Genomic DNA, 15148 nt, shown 5'->3' with positions numbered 1-15148 from the left:
ATAAAGCAGGCAAGTAGTAAGTTAAAAAAGTTTCTTTATTGGTCTTAATTGTACAGAGTTGGAAATAGGTTGGATCGTGGGGACGTGTCTTCCTTCGGTTTTGGCTACTCGGCCGCACGTGGCTGTTTGCTACGTGCTGCGTAGGTTTGGAGGTCGAATGGCTCGAGGGTACTCCGACGAGAGTATGGAGGCGGAGGTTTGAACACACTCCGAGGAGAAGATCGGTGCGGAGGTTTAGACACGCTCCGAGGAGAAGATTGATGCGGAGGTTTGGACACGCTCCGAGGGGAAGATTGGTGCAGAGGTTTGGACACGCTCCGAGGAGAAGATTGATGCGGAGGTTTGAGCACACTCCGAGGAGAAGATTGATGCGGAGGTTTATACACTCTCCGAGGAGAAGATTGATGCAGAGGTTTGGACACGCTCCGAGGAGAAGATTGATGCGGAGGTTTGAACACACTCCGATTAGAAGATTGATGCGGAGGTTTGGACACGCTCCGAGGAGAGGATTGATGCGGAGGTTTGGACACGCTCCGAGGAGAAGATTGATGCAGAGGTTTGGACACACTCTGGAGAGGATTCAGAGGTTTGGACACGCTCTGGAGAGGATTCAGAGGTTTGGACACACTCTGGAGAGGATTCAGAGGTTTGGACACACTCTGGCGAGGATTCAGAGGTTTGGACACACTCTGGCGAGGATTCAGAGGTTTGGACACACTCTGGAGAGGATTCAGAGGTTTGGACACACTCTGGCGAGGATTCAGAGGTTTGGACACACTCTGGAAAGGAGAGTTAAAGTATTGAGCAGAACGTAGATATTACCTTTATCACAAGATCCGCTGTAAAAATTCTGGTTTGTTAGGCCAGGGCTTTCCGAGTTGGACTGCCCCGATTCGATCTGGCGATCCTCCTTTTATTGCCGGGGATCAGCTGTTGGTGCCCTGATATGGGTCTAGCGCGTTTTGGTTTTTCCATAGCGCGTCCCGGCCCAGCTGTTAGTGTGACCGTGGTTCGGTGAATGTTGGCCACACTAGTCTTTGGCGCGCGCGCTGCTTTTTTTTTTAATTTGAACGTGGTGTCTTTTTATAGTTTTTATTAAGGAACTTCAGGGTTTTTTCGCTTACTCTAATCTTATTTATATGTATGAATGTACGAGTACATAATGTATGACTATGTAAAGGAATAATATGGACTATATATGGCGCCGGCGCTTTGTGTGGTGGCGCTGGGCGTCACACTCCCCCCTCCTTTCCTTTGGGTGCGTCGTCGGTTTGGCTTTGCTTGGGTTTGGCGTTAAACCACTTGCCGATGCTGACGTCCCCTGCTCTTCCTATTTTGACCCAGCACGCTTCTTCTTGCCCTTTCCTTATTTTAAACCGCCGTTGTTCGTGGGCCGGCCGCTCGGCACTCCTCTTTTTGACCAGCTCGATGTGGTTTGCCTCCAGTCTTGTTCCTGTCGCTATTTCCCATTGGGCCGGGATGGTGCTGCTCTTTGGTTCGTGTCGCCATTCGGGTTCTGGTGTTGGCCTTCCTTCGGATATTGTTTGCCTCTCGTGCTCCAGTTCCAGGATGTCGGCGTCCCGTTCTTCCTCTTCGACCATTTTCGCCCAGCCGACGGCTATCGTTGGTCTCGGCTTTGGTAGTTTAGGTTGTGGTGTCGGCATCGGTGCGGTGGGGACTGGTGGCGGCAGTGCTGGCGTTGGTTGTGGTTGCCTCGCCCAGCTGATCCGCTTCTTGCCTGCTACGGTCTCCGGTGTGTCCGTCCTTGGCTCTGCTTGCTGTGCTGCGTTGCGAGATGTCGTCGGTTTCTCCTCATCGGTTTTGGGTTTTTTCGGTGTGGCCATCACCTTTGTCTTGGAGACCCTCATCCTGTTCGTGACCTCTGTTGCCTCCAGTCTCTTCGTCCGTCTTCCTTCGGCTTGTTTGGCGGCCATCCTTTCTTTAAATTTTTTGGCTGATGCGTCGAATTTATTCATGTTTCTGCAAAGAAAGAGAGATGGGACCGTTATCGCTTCTGTTGGTTGTTCTGCTGGGAGTGCAATTTTTAGTTGTGAGACGTGTGCCCGCATTTGTTTGTTAGTAGTTGTTATTTTTACGGTTACGATGACCGGCGATATTAGTTCGAGTACTGTACAAGGTCCGCAGTATTTTGGTTCAAGTTTTGCTGTTGTCTTGTCTATTTTTTTTGATAGCGGGTGTGTTCTAACCCATACTACGTCTCCCACTTTCGGCATCCATTCTCTTCTTCGCATGTTGTAGTGTCGTGTTTGATTTGCTGCTGCGACCTCCATGTTTTGTTTTGCTATTGCTGCTACTTGCTGTCTCCAATCTGTGTTTTCCTGATCTGTTTTATTGATTCCTGATCCTCGCGTCACCTCGTCGAACAAATTACCCGGTAACCTCAGTTCCCTGCCGAATAGCAAGTATGCCGGGCTGTACCCTGTTGATTCTGATCTGCTGCTGTTGATTGCTAACGTGAGTTCCGGTAATTGTTCATCCCATTTGTTGTGTTTTCCTGCCGCAAATTGTGCGATCATTGTTTTCAGTGTTCTGTTTGCTCTCTCAGTCGGATTTTCTTGTGGTGTGTAAGGTGCCGTGAATATATGTGTTATTCCCCATGTTTTTATTACTTGCTGCGTCTTTCTGCTGGTGAATTGTACTCCGCTGTCTGAGATTAGCTGTTTCGGTGCTCCTCCCCTTGCCAGGATTTTTTCTCTAAACGCTTTTATGAGCGTGTCGGCTGTTGCCTGTCTGGCCGGTGTGACCTCTACCCATTTTGAGAATTTATCGATGAATACTATCATAACCGTGTTGCCATGCGATGTTCTCGGTAACGGGCCTACAAAATCTACGCATATCGTCTCCCACGGTGCGTCTGCTATCCTTGTTAGCATTTTTCCGGCTGCTGCTTGTTGTGATACTTTATACATCTGGCAACTCTCGCACGCTCGTACGAATCTTGTCACATCTTTACTTAAGCCTGGCCAGAAATATCGTTGTCGTATTCGATGTTTTGTTCGTCTGATACCTAGATGTCCGGCCGTTGCATTCGAATGGTTCTCTTTTAATACTCGGCTCCGATCTTGTTTTGCCACACACAACTTCCATGGTTGATCGTCCTCGTCTGTTTGGTTCAACGCTGGCTGTAGACCCAACGCCCACCGTGCTACTCTTCCGGATGGACTTTCGAGGGAATTAAGCCATTTTAGTGCTAGGTGGTCAGTGACCACTATAAATTTGTATCCCTCTAAATACATTTTCATTTTGTGGATGCTCCAGTAGATCGCGAGACACTCCTTTTCGGTAGCTGAGTATCTTGTTTCCTCGCTCTTTAGTTTCCGGCTTGCATACGCAATCACGTGTTCCCCATCTGCATCTTCCTGGGTTAATACTGCTCCGATTCCGCAGTCGCTTGCGTCGGTCTGTAGGATGAACTGTTTGCTAAAATCCGGGCATGCTAGGACTGGTGCTTCAGTCAGGCATAGTTTGAGGTCGTTGAACGCGAGTTGTCGTGTCTCATCCCAGACAAATTTTTGCCCTTTTTTCAGTAAGTCCTGTAGTATTTTTGCTCGTTCGGTAAAGTTTGGCACGAATCTTCTATACCATGATGCCAAACCCAGGAAGCTATGTAATTGCTTTAGGGTCGTTGGTGCTGCCAATTCTTTGACCGCCGCTACTTTTTCCGGGTCTGTATGTATTTCCTCCTCGCTTACCATATGTCCTAGGTATTTGAGTTTCTTTTGAAAGAAATGGCACTTTGCCGCGTTTATGCGTAGATTCGCTTTCCTTAGCCGTTCTAAGACCTCTTGCAGTTTTAATCGGTGTTCCTCCTTCGTCCGCCCGATCACGACTATGTCGTCCAGGTATGCGAAGGCGAATGGTTCCATGTCCGGTCCGATCACCGCATCTAAAGCTCTTTGAAAAGTTGCCGGTGCTGTTGTTAGTCCGAATGGCATGACTTTCCATTGGAATAATCCCCGCCCCGGGGCTGTGAATGCGGTATATTGTCTGCTTTGTTTTTCCATTGGGATTTGCCAATATCCTGATTTTAGGTCTAGCGTACTTATATACTTTGCCTCTCTAAGCTGGTTTAGAATGAAATCCATTCGTGGCATCGGGTACGCGTCTTTCTCGGTTTTCTCGTTCAGTAGCCTGTAGTCCACGCAGAGTCTCCATTGATCTGTTTTTTTCTTTACCAAGACTACCGGTGCGCTGTATGGGCTCCGTGAGGGTTCTATAAGGTCTTGTCTGTTTAGTTCGTCAATTTCCCTATTAATAATCTCCATTTGTGCTGGGTTTCTTGGGTAATAGCGTTGCTTAATTGGTCTATCATCCTTTACGTATAATCTATGTGTTGCTATATTACTTACTCCTTTTAATGTCTCGAATTTCTGTACTTCTTTCGAGATCCAATCCTTTATTTCGTCGTCGCTTGGCTCCGGCTGTGTTGAACCTGCTTTTTCCCCCGATGGGCTCGGGTATGCTTCCCCGCTGATCGTTACTGTGGTTGCGCGACATGTGATTATTGCTCCCGCGTTTCTTAGGAAATCCATCCCTAATATCGTGGTGTCCGGAACTCCAGTCATGATTAGGAATGATTGACTGGTTTCCCGTCCTCCAAGTTCTACTTTTGTTTCGAAATTTGTTGTTGTTCTCCGTGTGCTGCCATCCGCTAGTCGCGACGTAGACTCTTCCTTCCTTCTATTCCTTCGCGACGTAGACTCTTGGCAGTGTTTTCGTTGACCATACATCTCGTGGCGCCTGTGTCGATGATTACTTCCATCATTTGTTTTCCGACTCTGGCCCACCCTAGGAGCTGATTGTCCTCGTACTTTAGTTGGGTTGTGTCCCGCTGGTTTCGTTCTGGGTCCCGGATGTTTCGCGGTTTTGTTCCGGACCCTGGCCGTTTCCCTGTGGCTTCCTGCAGCAGTCTATGGTTCGTACCCCTTGTTTGTTGCATGTCCAACAGTACAGTATTGGTTCTCTGTTGCATGTTCGGCTTTCGTGTCCGTTTTGTCCACATCGATGGCATTTTGGTAGTCTCCACTGTGGTCGTTGCCCCAGTGTCTGGTTATTCTGCTGAGTATTCGTCGTGGTTTTGGACAGGCCTGCATCTCTCTCCAGTTTCTCAAACTCCTCCGCTGTTATAATGAATTCCGATAGAGTCTGGAATTCTTTTCTTTTCACATAGAGTTTGATCGGTAGCCTACAATTCCGGTATGCCATGTCTAGTTTCTCGTTCTCGGTATACGTCCCGAACCTCATCAATTTCCGTAAGTCTTGTATGAATTCTCGTATGGTCTCTGTTTCAGCTTGTTTCCGTTCTGATACGAGTTGTATCAGTTCCTCATGGTATTGTGGTGACATGAAGGTTTCCTTTAACTGGCTTTTCACGTCCTCCCATGTCGTTATGGCGCCGGGCTTTGTGTGCCATCAGTCCAATGCACTCTTCTCCAGTATTACTGGCATTGCAAATACTATGTGGTCTACCTCGATCCCATATGTCTCTGCTAATTCCTCCACTCGGCTAAGGAATTCGAGTAGTTCTCCATTCCCCGTGAATGTGAGGTCCCACTTCCTTATTTTTTCTATTATGGCCACCGCTTCTGGTGAGCCTTTTCGTATCTGTTTTGGAAACAGTGTTCTCTTTTTTGCCGTTTTCGGTTCCCCTTGCGGGTTTTCCATAGCTGTTTTGGCTTGTGTTACTATCCGCGATGATTGTTTTGGTCTCCTGCCTCTTGTCTGGGTTGTTCCGAGCTGGTCCAGTCTCTCCATTATTTCCCTGCTGAGGTCCTTCCTTTCCGTGAATTGTATTAGTTTTTTCCGCAATATTTCCACTGCTTCGGTTTTTTCCAATCCAAATTCCTCGCAGTAGCTGATCAGCTCTGCTTTTGTCGCTTGATTGATCCATACTCTTGCCATCTTGACCATAAGATATTTTTACTTTACACTACCACAACCTGTTCGGGCGCCACTGTGACGTTGCTTCGACCGGGTTCACAGAAATTTGTTAGGTTTCTGGCTGTGGTAACTGAAAGGGGGACGTGTCTTCCTTCGGGATCTTCCTTCGGTTTTGGCTACTCGGCCGCACGTGGCTGTTTGCTACGTGCTGCGTAGGTTTGGAGGTCGAATGGCTCGAGGGTACTCGAGGCGGAGGTTTGAACACACTCCGAGGAGAAGATTGATGCGGAGGTTTGGACACGCTCCGAGGGGAAGATTGGTTCAGAGGTTTGGACACGCTCCGAGGAGAAGATTGATGCGGAGGTTTGAGCACACTCCGAGGAGAAGATTGATGCGGAGGTTTGGACAAGCTCCGAGGAGAAGATTGATGCGGAGGTTTGAACACACTCCGAGGAGAAGATTGATGCGGAGGTTTGGACACGCTCCGAGGAGAGGATTGATGCGGAGGTTTGGACACGCTCCGAGGAGAAGATTGATGCAGAGGTTTGGACACGCTCCGAGGAGAAGATTGATGCAGAGGTTTGGACACACTCTGGAGAGGATTCAGAGGTTTGGACACGCTCTGGAGAGGATTCAGAGGTTTGGACACACTCTGGAGAGGATTCAGAGGTTTGGACACACTCTGGCGAGGATTCAGAGGTTTGGACACACTCTGGCGAGGATTCAGAGGTTTGGACACACTCTGGAGAGGATTCAGAGGTTTGGACACACTCTGGCGAGGATTCAGAGGTTTGGACACACTCTGGAAAGGAGAGTTAAAGTATTGAGCAGAACGTAGATATTACCTTTATCACAAGATCCGCTGTAAAAATTCTGGTTTGTTAGGCCAGGGCTTTCCGAGTTGGACTGCCCCGATTCGATCTGGCGATCCTCCTTTTATTGCCGGGGATCAGCTGTTGGTGCCCTGATATGGGTCTAGCGCGTTTTGGTTTTTCCATAGCGCGTCCCGGCCCAGCTGTTAGTGTGACCGTGGTTCGGTGAATGTTGGCCACACTAGTCTTTGGCGCGCGCGCTGCTTTTTTTTTTAATTTGAACGTGGTGTCTCTTTATAGTTTTTATTAAGGAACTTAAGGGTTTTTTCGCTTACTCTAATCTTATTTATATGTATGAATGTACGAGTACATAATGTTTGACTATGTAAAGGAATAATATGGACTATATATGGCGCCGGCGCTTTGTGTGGTGGCGCTGGGCGTCACATGCGAACCGAGCATAAGTTTCTGGTGGTTCCAAACAATGCGATGGAATGTGATGGAATTTTGGGCTACGATTTCATTTAGAAGTTCACACTTATGACCGATTTAAACGGAGTCTCTTTTCTGAGCCTGGAACAGCAGAAAAAGTCGGAAGAAGAGTATAAAATGGTTTATAATGTCATCGAATTCGAAAGCAGTAATAAGTCAGCCGAAGTACCCAAAATATGTCCAATAGAGCTGAAGATCGTTCCAGATGGAGTTATGAAACCGTTTTGCCAGTCGCCAAGCCGTTTGTCTGGAGATGTAGCAGCATTTTGGGCAAATCGACGCCTCACGTAGCGAGCAGAATCGTAATAGTCAAGAAAAAAGATCACACGTTGAGAGTCTGCGTTGACAATCGGAAACTGAATAGCATGTTGTTGAAAGATCGCTTTCCCATGCCGATGATGGACGACGATCTGGAAAAACTCAAAGCAGCAAAGTTTTATGGACTTGGAAAACGGGTTTTTCCATGTGCCCGTGAAAGAGAAAAGCAGAGCTTATACTGCGTTTGTTACTCGTAAAGGACTTTTTGAATTCAACAAGGCGCCGTTCGGATTTACAAACTCTCCAGCAGCTTTCATACGGTTTGTAAATCACATATTCCAGCCGCTTATCAATGAAGACGTTATGCAGTAGAGCTGGGAAAAAAACCGATTCAAACATCGATATAATCGATTCTTTGGTTTTTGTGTAAACATCGATTCTTTTTTTTGGGAAATCGATGTTTCTTTGCGACCACTTGAAAAAGATTCCATCTCCAATTTACCACAATTTAACGGAAACTTGAGTGAAGCAAAAGGGTAAGAATAAAATTTAACTTTAAAAGCATTATTATACAATATTTTTGCATTTTCTTTGTGTAGAATCCGAGTGTGCTGGTACTCCGGTAGGAAGGGAGTAGAATTGATGTGTTTTTGCAGTTGCAAGGTAAATATTAACAAAATGCAGTGATGCGCATGGCGAAAAAAATGAGTCCGATTCGGAAGAGAATGACGAGCCATCGAGGAAAGAGAAATGTGGTAGGTCAACCGTATGGAACTACTTTAAGCGCTTGCAAGATGGAAACGCAAAATGTAAACAATGCGCTGGAATATATAAATCATGTGGGAATACGACGAATTTATTCAACCACTTAAAACGTGCGCACCCAACATTGATTGCGCTAATTCGAATGATGTGTATTGATATGCAGCCCTTTCGAATCGTTGAAGACTTCGGCTTTCGTTATATTGTCTACTGCTTGGACCCAAAATACATCTTGCCAAGTAGAAAAACATTATGCAATGTTCTCTTGAAAAACATGTATGATGAAATGGAAGCAAAGCTCAAAGAAATACTGGACGATGTGAAGCACTGTGCTGTGACAGCAGATGGCTGCACTTCTCGGGCCAATGACCATTACTTGACGGTTACATGCCATTTCATAGCAAGCAATTTTAAATTAAAAAGTGCTGTTTTGTCGACTGAGAAGCTGGTTAGAGATGCTGACCAAACGAGTGATAATATTGCCGAGTCGTTGCGAGCTGTCCTGACCAAATGGAATGTATTTAACAAAGTTTCAGCTATAGTAACTGATAACGCTGCTTCTATGGTGAAAGCATGTAGTTTGCTCCAAAAAAGACGTATGCCTTGTTTTGGACATACCCTTAATCTAATCATTCAAGATACCCTGATGCTGGCAAACATAAAATGTATTGTCTCCAAATGCAAGCGTATCGTCACGTTTTTCAAGAGCAGCTCAATAGCTTATTCTAAATTAAAATCTTCTCCGGGAAATGAAAACTCGTTCGGACTGATACAAAAAGTACCAACTCGTTGGAATAGCTGCTTCAAGATGATAAGCAGACTTTTAAAAATTAGAAACTCTGTATCTCAGGTTATTCTTGACACAAATAAAGCTCACCTCCATTGACAGCGGATGAGATTGCTGTGCTAAAAGACTGAGAGCTATTGTTTGAGCCATTTGATTCAGCTTCAAACCGGGTTTCAGCAAGCAGTAAAGAAACAATTTCTCTGGTTATTCCAATATCTGCCGATCTTCATCATCGTCTAAGTGTCATGGACCCTTCAATGAAAACTTCCCAAGGTATTGCAGCTTGTTACCATCTGCTGGATGGGATTAACCGCCGGCTGTTTGTCTACGAAACCAGAACCGTTCCTAAGATGGCAACGATATTGGATCCAAGTGTCAAAATTTTATTTTTATTTGAATAAACTAAGAAAATAATAATAATTTAATTTATATTTTATATTAATTTTAGAACCACGCAACTGAAATGGAACAATTAAAAGACTGTGCCTTAGAATATTTTTGCATTCCAGTATATTCAACGGAGTCTGAGAGGATGTTCAGCCGAGCTGGAATACTCCTTTCAGATAGACGAGCCTCCTTATTTATTTGCAGGCAGGAACCAGTGGGTTCTGGAGCAACAAAAGAAAACAATGGATCTAAAAAAAAAAAGTGTTTATATTCGATTTAATCGATTAAATCGATGTTTTTGTCTAAAAGATCGAAAAGAATCGATTCTGCGAAAATCGATTTTTTCCCAGCTCTATTATGCAGCTGTACATGGATGATATAATTATTTATGCCAACGACGTTGTTGGCCATCTTAAGAGATGGCCTATCGTCAATTCCAACTATCGATACATCATCAATTCCAACTATCGAAACATCATCGATAAGATCTTTGTCTCTTTTGTATGTAACATAGAGGTGGAGAAACATCGATGAAAACATCGATGCATCGATGTTTTTAAATTTTTTGGAAACATCGATGCTTTGTGGCAACCATCGATGTTTTTTCCGCGACACTAAAGTAAAGGAAACGCAGAAGGTATGTGTAAAATATATTTATAAATTGAACTATTTACTGTATTTAGATGTTTTCAGATATTCAATTGGTGGTGTAGGCAACGTCGGTGGATGTGTGGCAATGGAAAACTTCCTAAACCGTAAGTATTCATAGAAGTAATACACATGACAACTTTGAGCCACTTATACCTTTTGAAAATGTTAGGAACAACTAAGGAAAATTGCGAGTCTCTGGCTCCTGCTACGAAGAGGAAGCGCGAGACCTCGGACGTGTGGCAGCATGTCAAGAAAACGGCCGATAATAATAAAGCAGTAAGCATTTACTGCGGAAAAATGCTTAAGACAGGTGGAAACACTACCAACTTGTGGGACCATGTACAGAGAAATTCATCCAAAGAAAGCAACAACAGACAAAGTTTCTGAACCAACGAAGTTGGATGCGTTTGTGTTGCGAAGTGTCGAGTATGTTTATGTTTATCAATAAGAACCAAACCATTTTTTGTTAAACTTATAGAAAAGTTTTGAATTTTTTTTGCTTTTACGAATAAAGCTTTTAATTTTGTTATGAAATGAACCAAATCTTTTCAATTAAATCAATTTAATTTTTTTTAAAATTGAATTTAGAGCAAAAAAAAAATTGTTTCTATTTATTTAAAACATCGATGTTTCATCGATGTTTTTTTTGAAAACATCGAAAAACATCGATGTCCAGGAACATCGATGTTTCTCCACCTCTACATTGTAACACACTGTTTACTTCAACACACCTCCTCAAAAGATACATAGATCTAACAGTTATAACAATGAAGAATATAACTTATATATATAGCAGCAAGCCGAGCATTCTGGGAGTTACAAACTACAGTCCAACATTTGTTGCAAAGGGTTGGGGAAAACCCAGAAAAACCCAACCAGACCATATTACTTAAATATTATAAATTTACAAATTATACATTAATTCATCTTTACAAAATCAAAAAAAAATAAAAAAAAATTATACTATTCATTAGTATGTTGAGATCAAAAAGTAGTTTAAACAAGCTTCATTAGTTCATGAGTCCCAGTTGTTCTCGCAGGTAGACGAATCGAGGTCCAGGCAATGGCTTCGTCAAAATATCCGCCAGTTGTTTATCTGTGGAAATATACTTAATACAAATTAGCTTTTGTTCAATTTGCTCTCTTGAGAAGTGATATTTAATATCAATATGTTTTGTTCTTTTGTGGCATGTGGGATTATTAGCAATGCTTATACAACCTTGGTTGTCTTCAAAAACATTTATAGGTTCATTAAATTCTAATCTAACACTTTTAGCTAAAGACTTTAACCACATAGCTTCTCTCGTAGCCTCAAATAATGCCATATACTTAGCCTCAGTAGATGAGGCTGCAACTGAATTTTGCTTTCTTGTATTCCAGCAAATAAGGGATGAACCAAACATTTTAAATAAATAACCCGTTGTACTCTTTCTATCATTTTCATTTCCAGCCCAGTCAGAATCAACGTATCCAGCAAAAATATTTTCATGATTTATACTTTTTACAAAAGTTAGCTTAAGATTGTTTGTGCCTTTCAAATATCTTAAAACTCTTTTTAGGCATTGCCATAATTCTTTATTATTTTTACTGGTATATCTACTTAAAATTCCAACAGCTGTGCTCAAGTCAGGGCGAGTACATAACATTATGTACATTAAACATCCAATTACATTCCTACAAGGAGCATTATATACTTCATCTGAATTTAATGCTTCATAATTGAGTTTACTTGTTAGTGGAGTACTAACTGGGTTGCAATCATCCATGCTAAATTTCTTTATCGAGAAGATAAATACAAGGATCTACAGCAGAACTAACAAATCCAACTGTTTTCAAGATTTTCTCGAACATTTCATACCAGCATCTAGCTGCTTGTTTCAGACCATAAATTGATTTGTTAAGTTTGCAAACTTTGTCATTTTTACATTCCAATCCTTGGGGAACCATCATATATATTTCCTCTTTCAACTGTCCGTTCAGAAAAGCAGTTTTCACATCCATATGATGTACTTTTAAATCAAACTGATTTGACAATGACATAATTAAACGGAAACTAGTTATTCTAGCTACAGGTGCAAACGTTTCATCATAATCAATCAGGTATTGTTGTGTGAATCCACGTGCCACAAGTCGTGCTTTATACTTTATTGGATTGCCCAATTCATCATTCTTGATTGTAAAAACCCACCTACAATCAACAATATTTGTATCTTTGGGTTTTTCGACCATGGTCCAAGTTTCATTTATAATATGAGCAACTAACTCTTCTTGAATTGCTTGATCCCATTTCAACTTGTCATTTCTTCCTTTTAATTCATTATATGAATTTGGGAGGTCATTAAAAAGAGTTTGTGAGTATAGTAGACAACTGTTTAAAAGTCTATAAGGCCACCAGTAGGTGGCTTATCTTTAAGCCTTTCACTTTTTCGGACTTCAGGTTTTTCTTCCAAACTACAATTTTGGAAACAAGGCTTGTCTTTTTCCTTACTCTCATTCAGGATATGACTGTGACTATTTCCCATACTTTCATTCTGGGCATCAACATCATCTGTACTATCATTCGAGACTTCAAAATTTATATTTCCCATACTCTCATTCTGGGTCTGAACATATATATTTCCCATACTCTCATTCTGGGCAACAATACCATCCATACTGTCATTCTGGATCTGAAAATTGATATCTCCCATACTCTCATTCTGGGCAACAATACCATCCATACTGTCATTCTGGATCTGAACATTGATATCTCCCATACTCTCATTCTGGGCAACAATATCATCCGTACTTTCATTCGGGATCTCTGAATCACCATTAGGATCTTCAATTACCAAAATTTCAGTACTATAGTTTGTTACATTAATTTCGTCTACGATCACATCTCTAGCTACAACAAATTTCTTTGCTTCCATAGCCCATAACTTTAAACCACTAGGTACATAACCAACAAGAATACCCTTAAATGATTTGTCATCAAATTTCCTTTTTCTTGTTTTGTTATGCACATGCACAATAGAACCGAACACCTTTAGATATTTCAAAACTGGCTTTCTACTATGCCACATTTCAAATGGCGTTTTCTTTTTATCATATAACGCATTGGTTGGACTTCTGTTTATCAGATAAGTAGCTGTTAATACAGCTTCTCCCCAAAACCGTTTTTCCAACTTTGCGCCATTTATCATGGCTCGAGCTTTTTCAGTAATTGTTCTTATCATTCGTTCAGATACCCCATTTAATTGTGGTGTATGTGGAACTGTTAAGTGATAACTAATTCCCTTTTGAACGCAATAATTTCTCATCTCATTTGATAGATATTCTCTCCCGTTGTCTACATACAGATTTACTACTTTAAGATTGAAATGACTTTCACTCTTTGCAACAAAATCTTTGAAAAAGTAGAACACATCAGATTTATATGTTAATAAATAAGTCACACAGTAATGAGTGAACTGATCAACAAAAATCACATAGTAATTTTTGCCATCTATTGTAGGGGGTGTAATCGGACCACAGACATCTGAGTGTATTATAAATAAAGGCCTTTTAATATACTCTTTATTTTTAAACTTTGAAAATGGTAATCTGGCTTGCTTTCCATTAACGCAAGCTTCACATATATCATTACCAAATTCAATGTTATTTAACAAATTTATATCTTCACACATATTGTTTCTCTTTAACTCTATTAATTTTCCCTTGCTAATATGTCCCATTCGCTCATGCCCCAATTGATACATATTTAAATTATTTTTATTAGTTATATATGCTCGATGGCATAGTTCAAATTCTATAACGGGAACATCATAAAAATACGTACTTTTAAAAATAATTTTTCCGTCCTTAGTAACGGTCACACCTCCTGCCGAAAACACAATCTCCATACCAGCATCTTGCATTTTCTTAACCGAAAGAAGATTCTGAGGAATGTGCTCGCAGAACAGCACGTTCTCGAGGGTGATTTTTGATTTTTGGTCACTCTGTAGCTCCATAGTACCTTTGGCTGTTGCCTGTATGTACTCGCCGCATTTGGCAATTGCGATCTCAATTGGCCGCTCCAAATCTTTGCAGTTTAGCAACAGACTTTTTGTATTTACCATATGGTCAGAAGCGCCTGAGTCCAAGATAAACGAAATGGAGTTCACATTTTTGTTCGGTACATTGACGACCCTTTTTAGCATAAAGGCAATGTGTCTATCTGGGTGGTGTGCATTGGCCGTGTGAGCTTGCTTGCCATTTTCATTTATATTATTTGTGTAATTATTATTATTATAATTCTTTTGCCCCCTTTTGAAACTGAAACAGTCCTTTTTAATATGTCCCATTTTATTACAGAAATGGCATTTCATATTTGCTCTTTTATTCATTTTGTTCTTAAAATTGTTTTTATTTTTGAAGTTATTATTTGTATTAAATTTATTTTCCTTATATCCATCATTTCGAACTGCTTGTAAGACTTTGAAACTGGTTTCTTTGTTAGAACCTTTTAATTTTATTTCCTGATCTAACAGCCTATTTTTCACGAACGCTAAGGTTAAGTTTTCTTCTGATAAAGTTTCTATCGCAGTTATAATGCCATCATAGCAAGAGGGAAGTGTCATTAGCAAATGAGACACCCTGTCTATCTCTTCGATTTTTCCACCCGAAGACATTAGTTCGGTTACTAAGTCATCAAAAATTTGGAAATGATTCTTGAGCGTTGAATCGGATTTTAATTTTAACGATAATAGTTGCTTCCTAATCGAAAGTGTAGACGCTAAACTTTTGCGCTCATATATGTTGTCCAAATTTTCGAGAATTTCCGGTACACCCTTTGGTTACAAAACTGAGAAATTAATCTCCTAAATATTCGATAATTAAACTTTTCGCGACTCTTTCGGCCTTTTGCCACTGATCAGTTTCTTCATCTGGTTTTTCCCGGTCGATCACCTTTAGGACATCATTTTCGGACAAGAGCGCTCTTATTCTAAACTTCCAGATCGAATAATTTTTACCGTTGAAAAGTTGTATATTCCTTTTTATTTTATCCATTTTATTTTATTATTCAGTTTGCTCCCACACACCCCCGCGCCGACTCCTATACACATACAAGATCTTT

At 41.6% G+C, this 15148-nt stretch overlaps 1 long non-coding RNA gene across 1 annotated transcript; it reads left to right on the top strand.

Annotated features, from left to right (window-relative positions):
* The first annotated feature begins 9926 nt into the window (after positions 1 to 9926).
* On the top strand, positions 9927 to 10584 carry LOC121404230. Its single transcript, XR_005967827.1, has 3 exons — positions 9927 to 10036; positions 10093 to 10154; positions 10220 to 10584. It is a non-coding gene; the product is annotated as an uncharacterized LOC121404230 (long non-coding RNA).
* Positions 10585 to 15148: the final 4564 nt, after the last annotated feature.

Source organism: Drosophila obscura, unplaced genomic scaffold, assembly GCF_018151105.1.
Source record: "Drosophila obscura isolate BZ-5 IFL unplaced genomic scaffold, ASM1815110v1 contig_191, whole genome shotgun sequence".
Taxonomy (NCBI): Eukaryota; Metazoa; Arthropoda; class Insecta; order Diptera; family Drosophilidae; genus Drosophila; species Drosophila obscura.
The sequence above is the reverse complement of the archived record's forward strand: the minus strand, read 5'-3'. Positions and strand labels throughout refer to the sequence as shown.